Here is a 19,173-nt window from a genome sequence, read left to right as displayed (position 1 = left end):
GTGACAGTGAATATCAAATAAGATAATGAAGATAATAGATATGAAAATATAAAGTATATGAAAACTGAATACATGTACGATAATATGACGGAATGACGTGACATTGGTATAAGTAATAGCTGAAGTACTTTCCGATAGCACAAATCTATGTTAATGACAGCTTGATGATCTGAAGCTTGATGAATGTATTTGTAGAAAATCTGGCTTTGCCAGAAATGTTGCCAGGCCATTTACAGCAGCCTCTGGTTCTACATGAAGTTTCACAGATTATGAATTTCATTTTCCTTCTTCATCAGTACTCATTATGAGCTTATGACTTAAAACTAATCTTTCCCTTTCTTGCACTAGATGGCAAACTGAATCTCTGATTCTTACTAGTACATTTTGGGAGGAGGGGGTGATAAGGTGAGGTGGGCATTTAAAATTATTATTGCTTCCAACATTGCCATTGTGTTTGCTGATTTCAGAACTGTTTTGTATAACAGAAGGAAAGAGATTGAAGTCTGGAAATCTATTGAGAAATCATTGGACTTAGTAGTCAGAAAATCTGGTTTCTTCCAGGAGTGGGCTATCAAGTAGCAGCCAACATGTAGCAGGTCCTAAACATGCACACTTTCGGAGAACTACTCATGCAGTAGTGCTGTCTGGAAGGAATGTAAGGCTATTTAGTGACAAAAGACAGTGGTCACAAAGAAAACAAAACAATCTGAAAGTCATGAGTTATGGGACTTGAAATCCCAACCACGGTGGTGCTCAAGCAGTACCCCTGCTTGGGAGGCTGGAAGCTGCATGGGAGGCTAAGGTTTGGTTCCCAGACCACCTGAACATGATGGGTGTGGTGGCACACGTCCATGATCCGAGCTAATTGGATTGAAACATGCTGAGACCCTGTCAAAAATACCTATCTCAGTCTCTGAACTTTCTCTTTATAAGGGAAAAAAAAGAGTTAAGAGACTTGAGTCCTACTACTAACTAGTTATAATCTAACCTTGGGAGAGTCATTGACCCTCATCTGTAAAGTGAGAAAATAAAACATTACTTGGCTTTTTTTTTTGAGAAGTTTTTGCTATAGGGCATGTACTCACCAGAAGGACAGAAAGACAGAGAGACAGACAGTAAGAAATCACCCCCTGGGGGTGGGGGGATGGCCATGCCACAATCCCTTCTCCTCCAATCTCCTCTTAGGATCTTGAGCACACAGGCACATGCACCCAGTGTGAGTTTAAGCCACCAGGTCTGGGACTCAAACCTCTGTCGACTACGTAGGAGTCCAGTGACATAGCCATTACACCAACTGCTGGTCCCAACATTACTTTGCTTTATTATCTGGGTGACAGTGAATATCAAATAAGATAATGAAGATAATAGATATGAAAATATAAAGTATATGAAAACTGAATACATGTACGATAATATGACGGAATGACGTGACATTGGTATAAGTAATAGCTGAAGTACTTTCCGATAGCACAAATCTATGTTAATGACAGCTTGATGATCTGAAGCTTGATGAATGTATTTGTAGAAAATCTGGCTTTGCCAGAAATGTTGCCAGGCCATTTACAGCCAGCCCCGTTCTGCGTGGGAGATTAGAACTATTATGGACATAAAGTACTAAAACATGGGATTTTTCCACTAGTTTTGCACCTGGAAGGACATTCCTACCTTCTGCATGAACAGTAGTGGGATATCAGGGGAGATGTATCATGTCGTAAAGGGGAATTAGAGTGCAGGAAATTAGGGTAGCATCTCTGAGGACTCTGGCCAGGATAAGGAAGGCATGGAGCACCTGGGTATATTTATTCAAGATGGGAAAAAAAAACATGCTGGAAAGAACACAAATGCTGTTATAAAATATTGAAAAGGCCATTACAGAGATGATTACATTCTCTGTTCCAGAAGGCAGATCACTGGGTACAAAATGAAGTTGTTGGATTAAATGATCTCTTAAGTTCCCTTAAATAAAAGTCTGATGCTCTAAAGTTACAGGAAGAGAAGCTGTGGCTCAGCACAGGAATACTTTCCATAAAGAAGCGTTCTCCTTCAATGGGCAGAGACTCCAATCCCCAGAGACTGTCTGACATTCAGAAGAAGGGGGGATCACGGATTAGTAAGGATGCGAAGGCATACCACATTCTGAGTGAAATCAAACTCCGTAACATTGGAGACTTCTCCGATTCTAAGATATTTTGATTCTTTAGTAGATGTCTCATGAAAAGTGCTAAATAAAGGGTCTGCGAGTTCTTTCTGTTCTGTAGGGGTAGATCCTGTCAAGGTGGTGATTGTTACCATTCTCTTCTGCACCCTTGTTTGGAAATTGCTAAAGAGCTTCCATTTTATTTGTATTTTTTGTTCATCGTAACCGTCTGTGAACTGCTGTTTTTGTAAGTTACAAGTCAAAGTCACATACTAGCTTGCACCAAGAAAATCGTGTATTCAGTCTGGAATGAGGATGTCATTGGATTCTATTTTATAGATTGCATGTGATAAACTGATTGACAAAGTCTAGAAATAAATTGAGATCATCCCAATGTTTAGGCATCTAAGAGACAGATGGTACCTGCACAGTATCAACTTCTTAACTAGGTCATAAGTTTATAATAGATTATGATGTTCTCTGTTCTTCTGTGCAACTATACTGTCTGACTCTAGGACAAAATATTGCTAAATTTTGGGAAACGGTTTCATCATTAACTAACTATAAATTTTCCAAGGGAAGAATAAGATTAGCAATAGCAAATTTACTGAGTAAATTCATTGATAATGACACAAAGTTCATCCCAACACAGTTATGAGAGAGCAGAGTGTGTACATTTAGTGCATAAAAACAGAAATTTAATATTTCTTAAAAGTAAGAAGAGATAGACCAAAAGAAATAATGGCTATTTTAGGATGCTTTCAATTACAGATACCAGAAAACTCATCCCAAAATGGAATAAGTCAAGATAATTTATTGATTTGCACAACTGAAAAGTTCAGGCTTAGCTGGTTCCAAGGAGATAGATGATGTCAAAACAACATTCCGGCCCCCTATCTCCCTTTGATCTCTGTATCTTTGAGCTTGCTTGGCTTTATTGTCTGGAGATTTTCTATACGTGGTGGCCCCCAGAAGCTCCATTCTCCTAACTCTAAATCAAATAGTGTCAGTACCCTTTTCTCAGCAACTTCAGCACAAAGCCCTAGATTGTGTTTCATTGGCCTAGCTTGAGATACGTGCATTTTCTTTCACAAATGGTAGAGGCCCAGTGATGGTTAAGTAAGGTCAACACCTAAGCCATGTGAATGGAAGTAGAAATACTAGGGAAGGGAAAAGAATGAATGTTGAGTGGGAAAAAATAAGAAATGCCCACTTGCCTAAAACAGCTCCAAGAAACGTGATGACATCATGGATGGCTAAAAACTACTGCACCTGGGCAGCTGGAGGTCCAGAGTTTGCCATTTTATCAAGAGAATCTTCAGCCACTCTAGATGAGGGTACAACAACTTTAAAAACACCAAGTAGTTCTAGGGTCTGGATGGTCTTTAGTCCAAGAATAGAGGTCAGGCACACTTGTCACAAGAAGGCCGCATATTCTCAGAGTGTCTTATCAGGTACAAACACTCAGATATCGGAACTTGTTATCCAGCAGCATCATCTTAGGAAACTAAGAGCAGGTCTACAAGAGTATCTGGATGTGCACAGATGTTCAGATGCAAGTGTCAGTAGCCTTGACACTGTATCATTGATAAATAAGCCCTCATATGAGCAAATACAATAGACAAGACCTAGTCCTGGAAACTCATCCTTCATGAACCAATGGTAGGGAAGGGGAGTGGCAATAAGTATTAAAACCTGGGGTAGACTCCACTGGGTTGAGGTTGGGATGGAGTGGGAGAGGTGGGAAGATGAAGAGATAGTAGAACATTTTTCCTTTCCATTTTGGAGGTGGGTGAGTAGGTCTGGATAAAGTCAAGGTTTTTAAAGGAAGTTGAAAATTTTGATTTTTCAGTGAAGGAAGGAAAAAGCCATGAAGTCCACCATAAAAAGAAAGAAAAAAGTAAAGAAGGGAGGGATGGAGGAAAAAGAGGGAAGAAAACAAAAGAAAGTCTATGTATTGCTTTACTAGACCTGCCATAATAAATACTATAAACTGAGTGGCTTAGACAACTGAATTTGTTGTCTCGGAGTTCTGAATGTTCAATGTCTGAAATTGAGGTGTGAACAGTATTGGTTCTTTCTGAGGGCTGTGAGGGAGCATCTGTTCCAGGCCTCTCCCAGAGCTTTTCCTGGTTTAACAGCAATCTTTGGTCTTTCTTGGCATGTAGAAGCATCACTCCAATCTGTGCCTTCATTTTCACTTGGTGTTCTATGTGGGTTCTATGTGGGGATCTGTCCAAATCTCCCCTTTTCATAAAGAGACCTGTCATGTGGGATTAGGGCCCACCTAACAACTTCATCTCAACTAATGACATCTCCAACAGTCGTATTTCCAAATAAGGTCACATTTTGAGGAACTAAGGGTTAGGACTTTAACATGAATTTCAGGGACACAGTTCAACCCATATCCGTCCTATACCTTCTTACTATTCCATATCTTGTAAGTGCCTGCACCTTCTGCTCCAGTGTTAGAGTTCTAGAGACTGGGGATTAGAGGGAGATCGAGTCAGCTTCAAGAATTCCCTGTTTCCCATCACTGAGATCGTCATGATGACTGAAGAATAAAAGACCATATTCTTCCAGCTTGGATATCTGTGTAATCTTTTGAGGCAATAAATTGGAGGAAAATCAAGATTCTTTTTTATAAAGGGACTTAGTCTTTGATTTTCTAATGGGAGAGGAAACCCCTTTGTCATTTTTACTCTCAATAGGGACAAAAAAATACAGTACTTCTCTTTTCCCACTCCCCATTCTCCCCCTCAGGGAAGGGCACAGGAATGTCATTGGTTAATTCCTAATTTGACTTTTGAGAGCAATGTTTCCTGTTGTTCACACAGACCAAGGGGGCACATGTCACTGAACTGCAAACTTGCCCAGTGTGAGTGAGGCTTTGTGCTGAACGAAAAGAAAATAGCTCTACATTTAACCACAGTCACGTCCTTTGTGGGGCAAACAAAATAATATGCATGATTGCAACCCATAAATAATACACCTGATGTCATCTGCATTTTGCCTACTCTTTAGGACAGAGGCACCTAATTCCTGAATAAGTCAGCATTAATCCTGTACTCCAAACTCCAGGACCAAGTCTTACAGGGAGTGACGTTTCCCTTCACCTCTTCCTCTCCCTAGATTTTCCTTCCAGCCAAGCATAAATAAGTGGGCAATTTCTACCCTGATCACTGAAGCTCTAAAGATAGGGCACTGAACCCAGTAAATGATGAATACATGCCATATGGAGCTAACGGCAAGTTCCAATGTAAATTATCTCCGTATTGCTCTCTGCATTGCAGATAAAAAGTCCCTTGTGTCATCTCTTTGTACTGAGCTGTGTATCTGAAAACAGCTAAAATCACTGAGGAAAATAGAACATTTTACTTCATCCAAAAAGGACTGGGTATTGCTTACATTAATGCTTAGTGAATGTTTTACAAACATTATTTGATGTCGCTTATAATTTATTTCATTTGGAATCTCATATTTTAAGCAAATGTTTGAATCTTTTTGGCCATCTGCATTAACAGTGCAGCGTAGTGTACAAGAGTTAAAGACAAAACACCCTGGGACCAGCAGTTAGCGTAATGGCTATGTCGCTGGACTCCCATGTAGTCAACCGCAGTTCGAGTCCCGGACCCGGTGGCTTAAAACTCACGCCAGACACGTGTGCATGCATGCCCCAGATCCTGAGAGGAGAATGGAGGAGAAGGGATTGTGGCATGGCCATCCCCCCTGGGGGGTGATTTCTCGCTTTCTCTCTGTCTCTCTTTGTCTTTCTGGGGAGCACATGCACCCTATAGCAAAAACCTCTCCAAAAAAAAGACAAAACACCCTGGTTTGGGTTCCTGTGGTGACAATTATATTTGTTAAGTACTTATTAGGTACCAACAACAGTTCTAGGCATTTCACAGAAGTTAGATAATTTATTCATCACACCTCTAGAAGACAAGTTCTATTATCCCCACCTTTGTATATGAAAAGTCTGTTCAACTAGTAACAAGAGCTGAATTCAAATCCATACTGTCAACCACGAAGCCCATATTCTTTCCACTGTTCCATGCTACCTCCTTTTTTTTTCTTTAAAATGTATTATTATTATTATTTTATTGTGCTACCTCTTGTCTTTTAGTTGTTTTGACCTAAAGCAAACACAAATCCTCTCTAGGTCTCTTTTTCTTTAAACAGGAGAGATGGAATTAAATATTCTCTAAGATCCATTCCAGTTGGAAGCATTGTCTTTCTGTGATTATTCCTTTACTTTATAAAATGTAAGTAAATCTTTTATTTGAATGCTGTTTCTCTTCTTCAAACCCCAAGATGATCCTCCCATTGAAAGGAGGAGGGGATCTGGCAGGTGCATGGTGGTTAAGGATGCTGGACTCCCACATGGCCACTGAGGTTTGAGACCCAGGCCTGGCAGCTTGCTTTCTCACTTTCTCTCTTATTCTGTCCTCTGGTCAAATGGAAATAAATAAATAAATGGATAAACAAAGTTAAATAAAATAATTCTTTTTAAAAAAAAGAGAGAAGAAATATTCTTTGTTTCAAAGATAGCAAATAATAGAATTCAGAAACTGTTTTGCCTTGGGCCCATCTCCCCAACTGGCCTATGTGAAATCTAGGAGTACAAAACAGGTAGGAAATTTTAGTTATATACACAGAGATCCCAAAGTTCTCAGATACTATGTAGGTGAGCTATGATGTATGGGTGTAGAAGTACAGGCTATTTAGGATTTACAAGTAGTCACTTACTATTTGCTTAATTTTCTGGGTATTCCTACCAAAGTTCAATAAAAATGTGTTTGCAACATTGCATAATAATTTCTTAATGGACTCTCCCAATTTTTCTTTTTTTGTGTATTGATATATTAATCTAAATATAAGAGGCCAGCCATGTTCTATGAAATAGTTTATAAAGGTTCCAATACAAAGAACAAAGATACTCCTTTAAAGATACTTCTAAAGTTTCTGGAATCTGCACAGACCAGCTATAGGAAAATCAAAGAGACAAAAGTTAGTGTGAGTGCATCCTTATATAGTATGGGGTTGAATAAATTCAGTGAAGGACAACAAGAATGGGTCAGGCCCGAAGTGGTTACTACTGAGGTTTTGAGATTAAATGAGCTGAGAGGTGGCTTCTTTATCATAAACAAAGAAGTACACAATGTATGAGATGTACTTACCTTTGAAAAAGCAGGGGAACTTTCATAGAAATGTTGCCTGTGGAGACCAGTGGTTGGTGTAATGGCTATGTCACTGGATTCCCATGTAGTCAACCAAGGTTCAAGTCCTGGACCCAGTGGCTTATACTCATGTTGGGCGTGTGTGTGTCTGTGTGTGTGCCCAAGATCCCAAGAGGAGAATGGAGGAGAAGGGATTGTGGTGTGGCCATCCCCCCTGGGAGGTGATTTCTCGTTCCCTTTTGGGGGAAAACCCACCCCTAAAAAAAAAAAAAAAAAAAAAAAAAAAAAAACCAAACAAAACAAAAACACCACTCTCCTCCCACCCAAAAAAATAAAGAAAAAGAAAAGAATGTAGGAACAGACCACTGACCAATAACTCAGAGTCACATTTAATCAAATGTCACGAGACAGGGACCAGTAGATGGTGTAATGGCTATGTCACTGGACTGTCACATAGTCAACTGTGGTTTGAGTCCTTGACCTGAAGGCCTCAAACTCACACCTGGCGTGTTTGCATGCATGCTCAAAATCCCTGAGAGGACAATGGAGAAGGGATTGTGGCATGGTCATCTCCCCTGGGAGGCGATTTATCGCTTCTTGTCTCTCTGGCTCTCAGGCGAGTGCACATACCCTATAGTGAAAAATTTAAAAAAAAAAAAAGGAAATGTCACAAGACAACCGAATTTACTGAAGAGCTCAGCAACATAGTGTCTTAACACAGATGCAGAAATTCAAAATGTGAATGTTGTCTACATTTAGATTTTGGAAACCTAGTTTCTAATTTGTGCTGGACCCCAGCCTGCAGCCTAGAGCACACTGCTTCTATTCAATACCATTCTGTACAGTCATCTACAAAATTAAGACTCAAACCATGGTTGACTACATGGGAGTCCAGCGATATAGCCATTACGCCAGCTGCTGGTCCCTAGCTATTCATTTTTATAATTCCACCAGCAATACACAAGTTCCAATTTTCCTGTATCTTCAGCACTTGTCTTTCTTTGATTTTAAGCCTTTTAGTGAGTGTGATATGATATCATATTGTGGTTTTGATTTTCATTTTTCTGATGGCAAATGATGTTGAGGATCTTTGCAGGTACTCATTGACCATTTATACATCATCTTTGGAGAAATGTCTATTTAAGTCTGTTGCTGGTTTTACAGTTGGATTATTTGTCTATTGTTGAGTTGTAATAGTTCTTTATATGTTCTAGATATAAGTCCCTTATCAGATATATGATTTGCAAATTTTTATCCTATCTGTTAATTTTTTCTTTTTTGGTGATATCTTTGAAGTACAAAATTGGAAAATTTTGATAAAGATGTTTATCTACTTTTTTTGTTGTTGCTTATGCTTTTGTAATCATATCTAAAAACCATTGCTGGGCCCAGCAGGTGGCATGGTGGTTAAAATGCTGGATTCTCACATGGCTGACCACAATCCAGGTCCTGGACCTGGTGTGATCATGCCCAAAATCCTGAGAGGAGAATGAAAGAGAAGGGATTGTAGAGTGGCCATCCCCCTCACTTTCCCTCCCTCTGTCTTTCTATGGCAAGTAAGTGTGCCCTATGGCAAAAAGCTAAAAAACAATAACAAGGACAACAAAGAACTACCGCAAAGCCCAAGGTCAGTAAAATTAACTACTCTTTTGTTCTGTTTAGTATGTTTTCTGCTGCTACTACAGAATGCCACAGGCTGGCTAATTTATAAAGAAAAAGTTTATTTTGTTCACATGACCCAATTATCTCTTAAAGGTCCCACATCTTAATACTGTCACAATATCAATTAAATTTCAACACAAGTTTGGAAGGGGACATTCAAAGCATAACATCTTCCAGGAGTTTCATAATTTTAGATGTTGATATGTAGGTTAATGATAAATTTTGTATATAGCTGTTTCTGTACTCTTAAACTTCAGAGGACATTAAAGAAATAACTGAAAATTATGATTGTCTCTCTCTTTAGAGTGTTCACACAGGGCCAGCTGGTAGTGTGGGGGTAAGGGGGTTGGATCCCATACGGATGACTGTGTGGTTTGAGTTCCCAGTGGCCTCAGGAACATACAGTGTGCATGTACATGTGTGCCCAAAATCCCAAGAGGAGAATGGAGGAGAGGGGACTACATTGGGGCCATGCCCCTAGGGGATGCTTTCTTACTTTCTCCTCTCTCTTCCTTTCTGTCTCTCTCCAGTGAGCACAGGCACTCTATAGCAAATTACCATGAGAACAACAACAAAAAATGTTGAGGTGTTCAAACAAGCTCAACATTCATACTGGAAAAGATTGAAGTCTTGGGCTTGATTGTCATTGAAGATATGACAGTATACCCTGGAAAGATCAATATGTTCTGTAAATGCTTTTTATTTTTATTTACTTGTCTGTATGTGTATGTGTGAACACACATGTGCATGTGCTCATGTAAATGTTATTTTAGTTGGATCTCACTGTGTCACAATCCTCCTGCCTTGGCTGGGGTTACAGGCATGCACCACTGCACCTGACTTTTTATGGTGAGCTGGGAATTGAACCTGGGCTACCCATGTTGCCTCAGCCTGCCAAGCGGGAATGTCCAATGTGCACTACTGTGGCTTAGGCTATAAATGCTTTTTATTTTTATTTTATTTAGGTTTATTTATTTATTTCTTCCATGAGAGAGAGAGAAGAGAGACAGGCAACCCTACAGAGTCCTCATGCCACTATTCATCCCCAGCCTTACATATACAGGATCATGGGTGTATACATGCCGATGTATTCAGAAAGAACTTGGGACATGACCTAAGGTCCTTCCCATGTGGCTTTGGCATTGCAGAACATTGCATAACTACTGCACAACCATAACTGGCCTATAAATACTTTTTAAATTGACTTATGGTTACTCTACCTTTTAGAGCTGGGCATAGACAAGTGAAATAGAAATTGGTATATTTAGGAATAATATCTTCCATTTCCCTAACAGACACCATTCTAGCTTTATGTTCACTGTGCAAATTGTGACTATAAGCTTTCCATTTTTGATCAATCAAAAAATTCATAAATAATGCAAAAATAGCCCCAACTGGAAGAAAATAACAACAAAACCTTCTTAAGACAGCAAGAACTGGATTATTACAATGGAAAACAGCTGTGGAGAAACTTTGATTTCACATACATGAATTCATGTATTAAGGGCAGACATTTTAGGAATCACAGAATTAGAAGAGGTCTTAAGATCTCATTTCTTCCTACTGTCACCTCTAAGTAGCCAACTATCCATTTCCCGTTGCCCATTGCCCATGAGGCAAATGAAGCAATTCTTTATCTGCTTCATCTCTTGGCTTCCTCATGTTGGCTTCTTTCTCAGGTGAACTTGCTCCAATATTGGTCCCTGGCAGCGGAATACCCATCTCTATATATCCAAAGGAAAGAGCGTTTCTTTCCTAATAATTCTACCAACAGTTCCAGAATTGTGTCTGCTTGGCTTGACTTAGGAATACGCACTCACACACACACACATATACACACTATATATATATATATATATGTATGCACACACACATATACACACACACATATACATATTCATATCTGTGTGTATATACACAGATATTTTTTGCATTTTCTATCTATATAGTTGTGGTGTCTGTGTCCTTCTTCCCTCTACACCCTCAGGAATCACATGCATTCTTAGGATGTAAGTGGTAGAGCTTCAATAGTAATCCAGTTCTCTCAACTTTAGCCTCATCCCTTTTTTCTTTTTTTGAGAGATTTTTACTATAGGGCACGTGTGCTTGCCAGACAGAGAGATAGAGAGCAGAAAGAAAGAAATCACCCCTCAAGGGGGATGGCCACACCACTGTCTCTTCTCTTCCATTCTCCTCTCAGGATCTTGGGTACATACACACATGCGCCTGGCATGAGGTTTAAGCCACTGGGTCTGGGACTCAAACTGCAGTCGACTATGCAGGAGTCCAGCAACACAGTTATTGCGCCATCTGCTGGTCCCATCATCTCTTGTTCTTTGTATTTCAACCATAACTGGTTTGAATCTCTTTAGAAGACAGCAATTGATTTCTTATATATCTTAATTTTGCCTTAGCTACTTGAATAATTTATAAGATGTTACATTTGTTATAGTTTACTTTTTTTCCCCCCTAGTTTTTGCTATAGGGCACGTGTGCTTGCAGGAGAGAACCAAAAGAGATAGTGAGAGGGAAAGTGAGAAGTCATCCCATCCCCCAGGGGGATGACCTTATGGAAGTTCTTTCTCCTCCATTCTCCTCCTGGGATTTCAGGTATGCACACACATGTCCCTGGCATGAGTTTCAAGCCACCAATCCAGAACTTGAACTGTGTTCTGCCATGTGGTAGTCCAGCACTTTAACATCCAAGCCAGCTGCTAGCCCCTAGTTTACATTTTTATCTCTCCATTTTTCTCTGAAGTTTAAATTTCTTGAAGTTTTTAAATATGACTTACACATTTTAAAAAATTTTTACTTCTTTCTTTCTTTCTTTCTTTCTTTCTTTCTTTCTTTCTTTCTTTCTTTCTTTCTTTCTTTTAAAGATTTTTGCCATAGAGTGTGTGCACATGCTGGAGAGAGAGAGACACAAAGGGAGAGGAAAAGTGAGAAATCATCTCCTGGGGAGATGGCCATGCCACAATCCCTTCTCCTCCATTTTCCTCTTGGGATTTTGAGCATGCACACATGTGTGCATGGTGTGTTTTCAAGCCACCGGGTCCAGGACTGAAACCATAGTGTCCGCCACATGGGATCTAGCACCTTAATTAACCACCATGGCATCTGCTGGCCCTATTTTCTTTCTTTTTTAGAATTATTTCATTTTATTTATCTTTTTTTTTTTAATTTTCTACATGGTACATGTACTCATGAGAGAGCAAGAGAGAGTGAGAGACAGTGAGAAAACACGCCATCAGGTCTGGGAATCCAACTGTGGGAGTCCAACACCTTGACCACCATGCCACCTGCTGGCCCTCCTATTTCCTTTTTTATAAAATAGAATCTTGCTGTTGTGATCCTCCTGCCTCAGCCTCCTAGCTTAGTGTACATGCATGTGCACCAGGCCCAGCTCTCTTTTGAACTGAGTGTTGCTATGTTGCCCAGGCCAGCCTGGAGCTTGTGATTCTCCACCTCAGCTTCCCGAATACCTGTATTGTAGGTGCATACCACCATGCCCAGCCTAGAATGGATCAGGAATTGAACCAGGGCATCCCATGTGGTCTGAGCCTGTGAAACACAGCGTCAAAGCAGTGCACACCGCTATGACTGAGCCCAACACCTTCTTACAAATAGTAGGCACTTGCTATTTTCTTGTGTGAGCTACTTGACTTGACATGAAGTAGAATCTTCTATACAACATGAAAATGAGAACAAAACACAAGCCAGAATTAGAGACTGATGGGGAAGATGCCCAGCAGAACAATGAAATTCATGGTTATAAAGCAATTCAAGCACATCAAAAGAGTCAATGAAAACGCTTTTGCTTTTTATGATATAAAACACAAAAGTCATTCCTAGGAATAGAACATTTTCTGAAAGAAGGTTCTTCATTCAGTCTCCAAATTTGAGTGTGTTAGTGGGCACAGAATGGATCTAGAATCAGAACACATTAGATGTACCAGGAATGGATTTATTTTAGGGAGTTTCCATTTTTATCAATTAAATATGCTTTATAACCAGAAACTATAGATAGAAAGCTTTTAGACATTGAAAGAACATTTTAAAGAGTACATAATGATGACTTACACAATATCTTCAATGCAGAGCAACAAGTCTACAATTCAATCATTAGTTTTCATTGTGAAAAAAAAAAACAAAGAATTTTCAGAAGAAATTAGTATCAGTATTTACATTAATATGGAGTTATTTCTATACTCTTAGAATTTTTATTTTTATATTTTTATACATTAAAAATCATAGAATATATACAAGATAGAAACTAACTTCTAATTATTTTACCACTAAAAATATTTAGGAATGGAGCCAAAATATTTCTGAGTACAGGGAAGCTCAGGCTCCTCACCATTGGTTCTCCCAAAGTGTGCTTCTCTGGGTGGAGCAGGCTGGTGCTTCAGTTGAACCAGGGTAACTTCCTCTTTGGCTTCTTTCTTTTTCTGGTCATTTTCCCTCACACGTTTTAGGAAGCTATCTCTGCTCTTAGAATGCTTAATATGCTCAGTACGCACATTAATTCTCTTGGCAAGGATCTTGCCCTTAACTCGTTTGTTCACAACAATGCCAACAGCATGCTGGGTAACATTGCAGACTCTTCCAGTTTTTCCATGGTAACATTCGTGGGACATTCCTTTTTGAACAGTACCCATTCCCTTAATGTCTACAATATTACCATTTTTGTAGATTCGCATGTATGTTGCCAAAGGAACCACTCCATGTTTCCTAAAAGGCCTAGAGAACATATAACGGGTGCCTCTCCTCTTTCTCTCTGTGTTTAGCATTTTGGTTAATTACTAGAAGACAGTGTTCCAGCCAAAAGGCTATTACATTCTTTTTTTAAAAAGAGATTTTTGCCTTAGGGTGTGTGCACTTGCCAGAGAGTGAGATGGAGATAGTGAGAGAGAAAGTGAGAAATCGCCCCCTAGGGGGATGGACACATGGCAATCCTTTCTCCATTCTCCTCCTGGGATCTTGGGCATGCATGCATATGTGCCCGGTGTGATTTTCAAGCCACCGATTCTGGGACTGGAACTGCAGTCAGCCATGTGGGAGTCCAGCAATGTAATCACCATGCTATCTGCTGGTCCCAAGGCTATTACATTCTTAATAACCATTTATGGGCCAGTCCACAGCCCGGTGTTTAAGGCAGTTGAATTCCACATAGTGGATCATGGATCATGCTGTTAGCATCCACGACACAGTAGCTCGAAAGACATGCCAGATATATGTGTGTGCGTGCCCAAAATCCCCAAAGAAGGGAGAAAATGAAGAAGGGATTGTAGTGTGACCATGCCCCCATGGGAGGTGTTTTCCTCACTTTCCCTCTCTCTGTCTCTCTCTCATGAATGTACATGCCCTATTACAACAAACAAGCAAACAGCATTCATTATACTTTTTTTAAGAATTATTTTATTTTTATATATTATTATAATTTTTAAAGATGATGAGAGGGAGAGAGAAAGTGAGAAAATAAGCTGCCAGGTCCAGGACTTGAACAGCAGTCAGCCATGTGGGAGTCCAGCATCCCGACCACCATGCCACCTGTCAGCCTCTCATTATACTCTTAAAAGCTGGATGTGAGCTCCAGGGAATGTATTGATCAGAGTGTTTCTGTCTAGCATTTAACAGGTTGCTGAGACCAGCAGATGATATAATGGTTACATTGCAGGACTCCCACATGGCCAACCATGGTTCAAATCCCAGACCTGCCAGCTTGAAACTCACAGTGGGTGCTTGTGTGTCCGAAATTCTGGGAGGATAGTGGAGAAGAAGGGACTGTAGCCAGATCATCCCCCCAGGGGCTGATTTCTGACTTTCTGACTCTGTCTTTCTGGTGAGCACAAGTGCCCGATAGCAAATATCTCTCTTAAAAACAAAACAGGGGACCAGCAGTTAGCGTAATGGCTATGTTGCTGGACTCCCATGCAGTTGACCGTGGTTCGAGTCCCGGACACTGTGGCTTAAACTCATGCCAGGCACATGTGTGTGCGTGGCCAAAATACCGAGAGGAGAATGGAAGAGAAGGGATTGTGGGGTGGGGCCATGCCCTCTGGAGGGTGATTTCTCACTTTCTGTCTCTCTGTCTCTCTGTGTCTTTCTGGCGAGCCCTGTGCCCTGTAGCAAAAACCTCTCAAAAAACAAAACAGGTTGCAGGTCATCTCTCTCAGACAATGTTATTTCAATTTTGACAAGTGTTAATTTTGAACTTTTGTAGTTATACTATTGATTTATAGCCATAGTTTTTATTATTTATTTATTTATGAGATTTTTGTTATAGGATATGTGTGCTTGCTGGAGAGACAGAGACAGACAGAGACACACCCAGTGATGGTCTCACTGCAATCCCTTCTCCTCCATTATCCTCCTGGGATTTTGCATATGCACACACATACACCCACACCTGGTATGAGCTTTAAACTGGTAGGTCTGAGATCAGAATTGTGGTCGACCACATGGGAGTCCAGTGTCACCATCTGCTGGTTCTCAGTCATAGTTCTTTTTTTTTTTTTTTTTTTTTCAAATTTTTTTTTTTTTTTTTTTTTTTTTGGAGAGGTTTTCGCTATACAACACGTGGCACTTGCCAGACAGACAGAGAGAGACAGAGAGATAGAAAGCGAGAAATCACCCCCCATGGGGGATGGCCATGCCACAATCCCTTCTCCTCCATTCTCCTCTCAGGATCTTGGGCATGCATGCACACGTGCCTGACGTGAGTTCAAGCCGCCAGGTCCGGGCCTCGAACCGTGGTAGACTACGTGGGAGTCAAGCGACATAGCCATTATGCTAACTGCTGGTCCCTCAGCCATAGCTCTTTGAAAAACGGACAAGGCCACCTCCATGACCTAGTGGGTAAGGGAGTCAGATCCCACATGGCCAACTGTAGTTTGAATCCCAACCTCAGTGGCTTGAAAAATACACTGGGCATGTGTGCATACATGCATAAAATCCTGACAAGATGGAGAAATGGAGGAGAAAGGATTGTACCATGATCATGTTTCATTGGAGGGTACTTTTCTCTTTCACTCTCTCAGTTTCTCTGTCTCTCCCTCTCTGGTGAGTGCATGCACATTCTGGCAATTAAAAGAATAGATTGTCTCTCAAGTATTCAGTGAAGTATAAAAATAATTTTTTTGATGTGTGTTTGCTGGAGAGACAGAGACACAGACACAGAAAGCAAGAAATCACCCCCCAGGGAGGATGCTCACACCGTAATCCATTCTCCCTTCCCCTCTTGGATCTTAGGCATACATGCACACATGCCCAGTATGAGTTTTAAGCCACCCGGTCCAGGACTCGAACTATGGTCAACTACGTGGGAGTCCAGTGATGTAACCATTATACTATCTGCTGGTCCCTAAAACTAATTTTAAAATAGTAATATAGGGGCCGACCAGTGGTGTAATGGTTAAAGGTGCTGGACTCCCACATGGTTGACCATGGTTCGAGCTGTGCACCTGGGGGCTTGCTTTCTCACTTTTTCTCTCTCCCTCATGCTCTGTCCCTCTCTGGTCAAATTAAAATAAATAAATAAATAAATAAATAAAGTTAAATAAAATAATTATTAAAAAATAGTAATGCAAATACTATAATTCAAATAAATAAATGTAAATTTCAACTAGACTCCAGTGCAAATACAGTTTATAAATCCATATGTGCTATGACAAGTCTGTGTGTGACTTTGCACCAGCAGCCACAATAAAAGAAGGAACTGGATGCACAATGATACATATTTTAAAACTGAATTTTACTGAGTGGGTGATTGATTACTTAGTGCCCACTATATTACCTTTTATGGCATTTTTTTGTTAGGTTTTGCATCCTTGTTAAACCAAGCACAGTCACTTCATTGACTGGAATTTTCTAAAGCAAACGTAAAACAATGGCTTCTAGTTGATGAGGAATGTGAGCTCCAGAACAGAGATATTTGTCTCTTTGGATGTGCTGTGTCCTCAATATCTAACAACAATGCCTTGAGAGTCATAATTATTCACTGAATATTTGTTGATAAATGAATGGATTTTTCACTAAAAATATCCTCAAAGAAAGTTTCACAAAGCTAACATTCAATTATACTTCATGCAGCAAAACTAGGTACAAATTATTTTGTTGCCTAAAGCTTATAAAAGCAGCTGACAGTTAATGAGATACTATTAAGAGAAATTAGTAGGAGGAAGTAGCATGAACTATTGGTAAAATTGTGTGATCCAACAACATTCTTGGGCACCACAAATATTCATAGCATACAACATTGAAGGCCAGTTCCTATCGTGCATGTGATGCAGTAACTTCACATCATGAGGGAGAAGGACTCAGCAGTTCAGTCTATTACTGACAACTAACTGCAGGATTTTGGTAATTTCCCTTCTTAAGGATTTGTGATGTAAATAGGATGGAAAAGATGCTCTGTAAACAAAGCAACATGGCTTTGTTGAGTGGCTAGGACATGGGCTTCTGCAAGACTGAAAGAAGTTGAGTAGTCAGCTATCTGCTCCCTTCGTGCTCTGATTGTTCAAGGAAGGAATGAATATTTCAAAGATGATAAAGTTATGACCTCTAAATACACATCTCTTTAGCATATGATGTGTAAAGGAAGAGGCACAAGTAAAACACCCCTTTTAAACACCATGGTATGCTGGTTATCAGAGAAAAAGTGCTCACACATTTCTGAAATGAGAAATAAGACACTGATCATACCAGGAAGCTATTTCAAGGGGCTTTCTCAATAAGTATAACTTAATAGTACACTCCGTATGTATCACAGATTAAAAACTTATTTAAGGGGAAAAATACAGTTTTTGATGTTAAAGATACCAGGATTTCTTTAGAAGACTGAACTATAGCCCAAAAACTTGACTTTTGCTAATACTTGAATGTCTTTTCTTGGATAAAGAGATCAATGATGCATTACGGAGAATATTTAAAAATAGCATCCAAAGATTGCAACAGAATATAAGGAAATATCCAGCAGCTCTCATGAAATCCTCCTTGCTTAACAGGCTATGTTCTGCCCACTGTAAGCCCAGTCACTTTTTGGGTGACTTGTTACGAAAAGAGAGACCTGGGCCAGTATCACAACTCTCTCTAGCTCCCAAGTTCTTGACTTTGTGCTGGAATCTACCTCCATCTTGCTCTGCCTAGAAGATTGCCCAAATTGTGTATGAGTTAATCCTGCCCTTTGAAAGCTGAGTTTATTTTCCAGCTTTATTTATCTGGGACAAGCTTTTGTGACAAGGCTTTCCCTTGGCTCATACCCAGTACCCTGATAAGTAGGGTTCTACCCGGTTTCAACTGCTGCTGTTCTTTGCACTGTTTGAAATGGAAATGCTTTGATTTAACACCACATTGGGGGGGAGGAGGGGATATTCCATGCTCTCCAAGACTGTGAATTCCTACTGCTTTTTCTTTGCCTTCCCTGTCTAGCCTTATTATTTTAGAAGACATTAATTTAATTATCTTGTTCATACTAAATATAGCCATCCAAGAATTATTCAGAGGAAAACACTGGCTAGATCTATATCTGGTTACCTGGAATTTATTGCAATTATTGAAGACACAAATGAAATGAAGCAAAGGTCAGTCTCGCCCTTCTAATTTTCAAAAGCTCTTGACACTTCCTGGGAAATGACCAATAAGTCTTGGCCAAGAGTCTTTACTGATTTCATAGGACATAAATTCATTGAATTTTGTTAAGACATTTTCAGAAAGGCTTGAAATTCCAACTCAAAACATTTCTGCAATAACCTGGATAATAGCCCATTAATTTCTGATGTATAAATTGTCTCTGATAGCTGTATTTATCTTGGCATACATAACATTTGTGGATTGCGACTTTACCATCATAAAATTATCTCGAGTAATTTGAAGGGTCAAACTAAGAGGATGGTATGTTGTGCCCCAGATTGCGAAATTCCCAAAAAACCACCAAGGAGCCAATTCCAATGCAAGCACACAAGGGTCGCTTTTATTCAGGCTCCAGCCAGGAACCCCAATCCTCACCAACACAGCAGGTCAGAGTTGAGAACCCTGGTGTTAGTTGGGCTGGGTTTTTATTTGACTGTTTGGTGGGGGGAGGTCGAGGGGTGCTGAGGAAAGCACTCAGGCGGCTATACATTGGCTGTAGATGTCAAGAAGCATAGTTGTCTTTTACTGATTGGCAAGAAAGTTACTTCAGGTCTCTGGTATTTC

General features: G+C 40.0%; 1 protein-coding gene across 7 annotated transcripts in view; it reads left to right on the top strand.

Annotated features, from left to right (window-relative positions):
- EHBP1 (EH domain binding protein 1) overlaps window positions 1–19,173 on the top strand; it is a 587,840-nt gene that overhangs the window by 142,564 nt on the left and 426,103 nt on the right. The gene's annotated exons all lie outside the window — the stretch shown is intronic.

This window comes from Tupaia chinensis, unplaced genomic scaffold (genome assembly GCF_000334495.1).
Source record: "Tupaia chinensis unplaced genomic scaffold, TupChi_1.0 Scaffold000341_1, whole genome shotgun sequence".
In the NCBI taxonomy this organism is placed as follows: Eukaryota; Metazoa; Chordata; class Mammalia; order Scandentia; family Tupaiidae; genus Tupaia; species Tupaia belangeri.
This window is presented reverse-complemented; position numbering and strand designations above follow the sequence as displayed.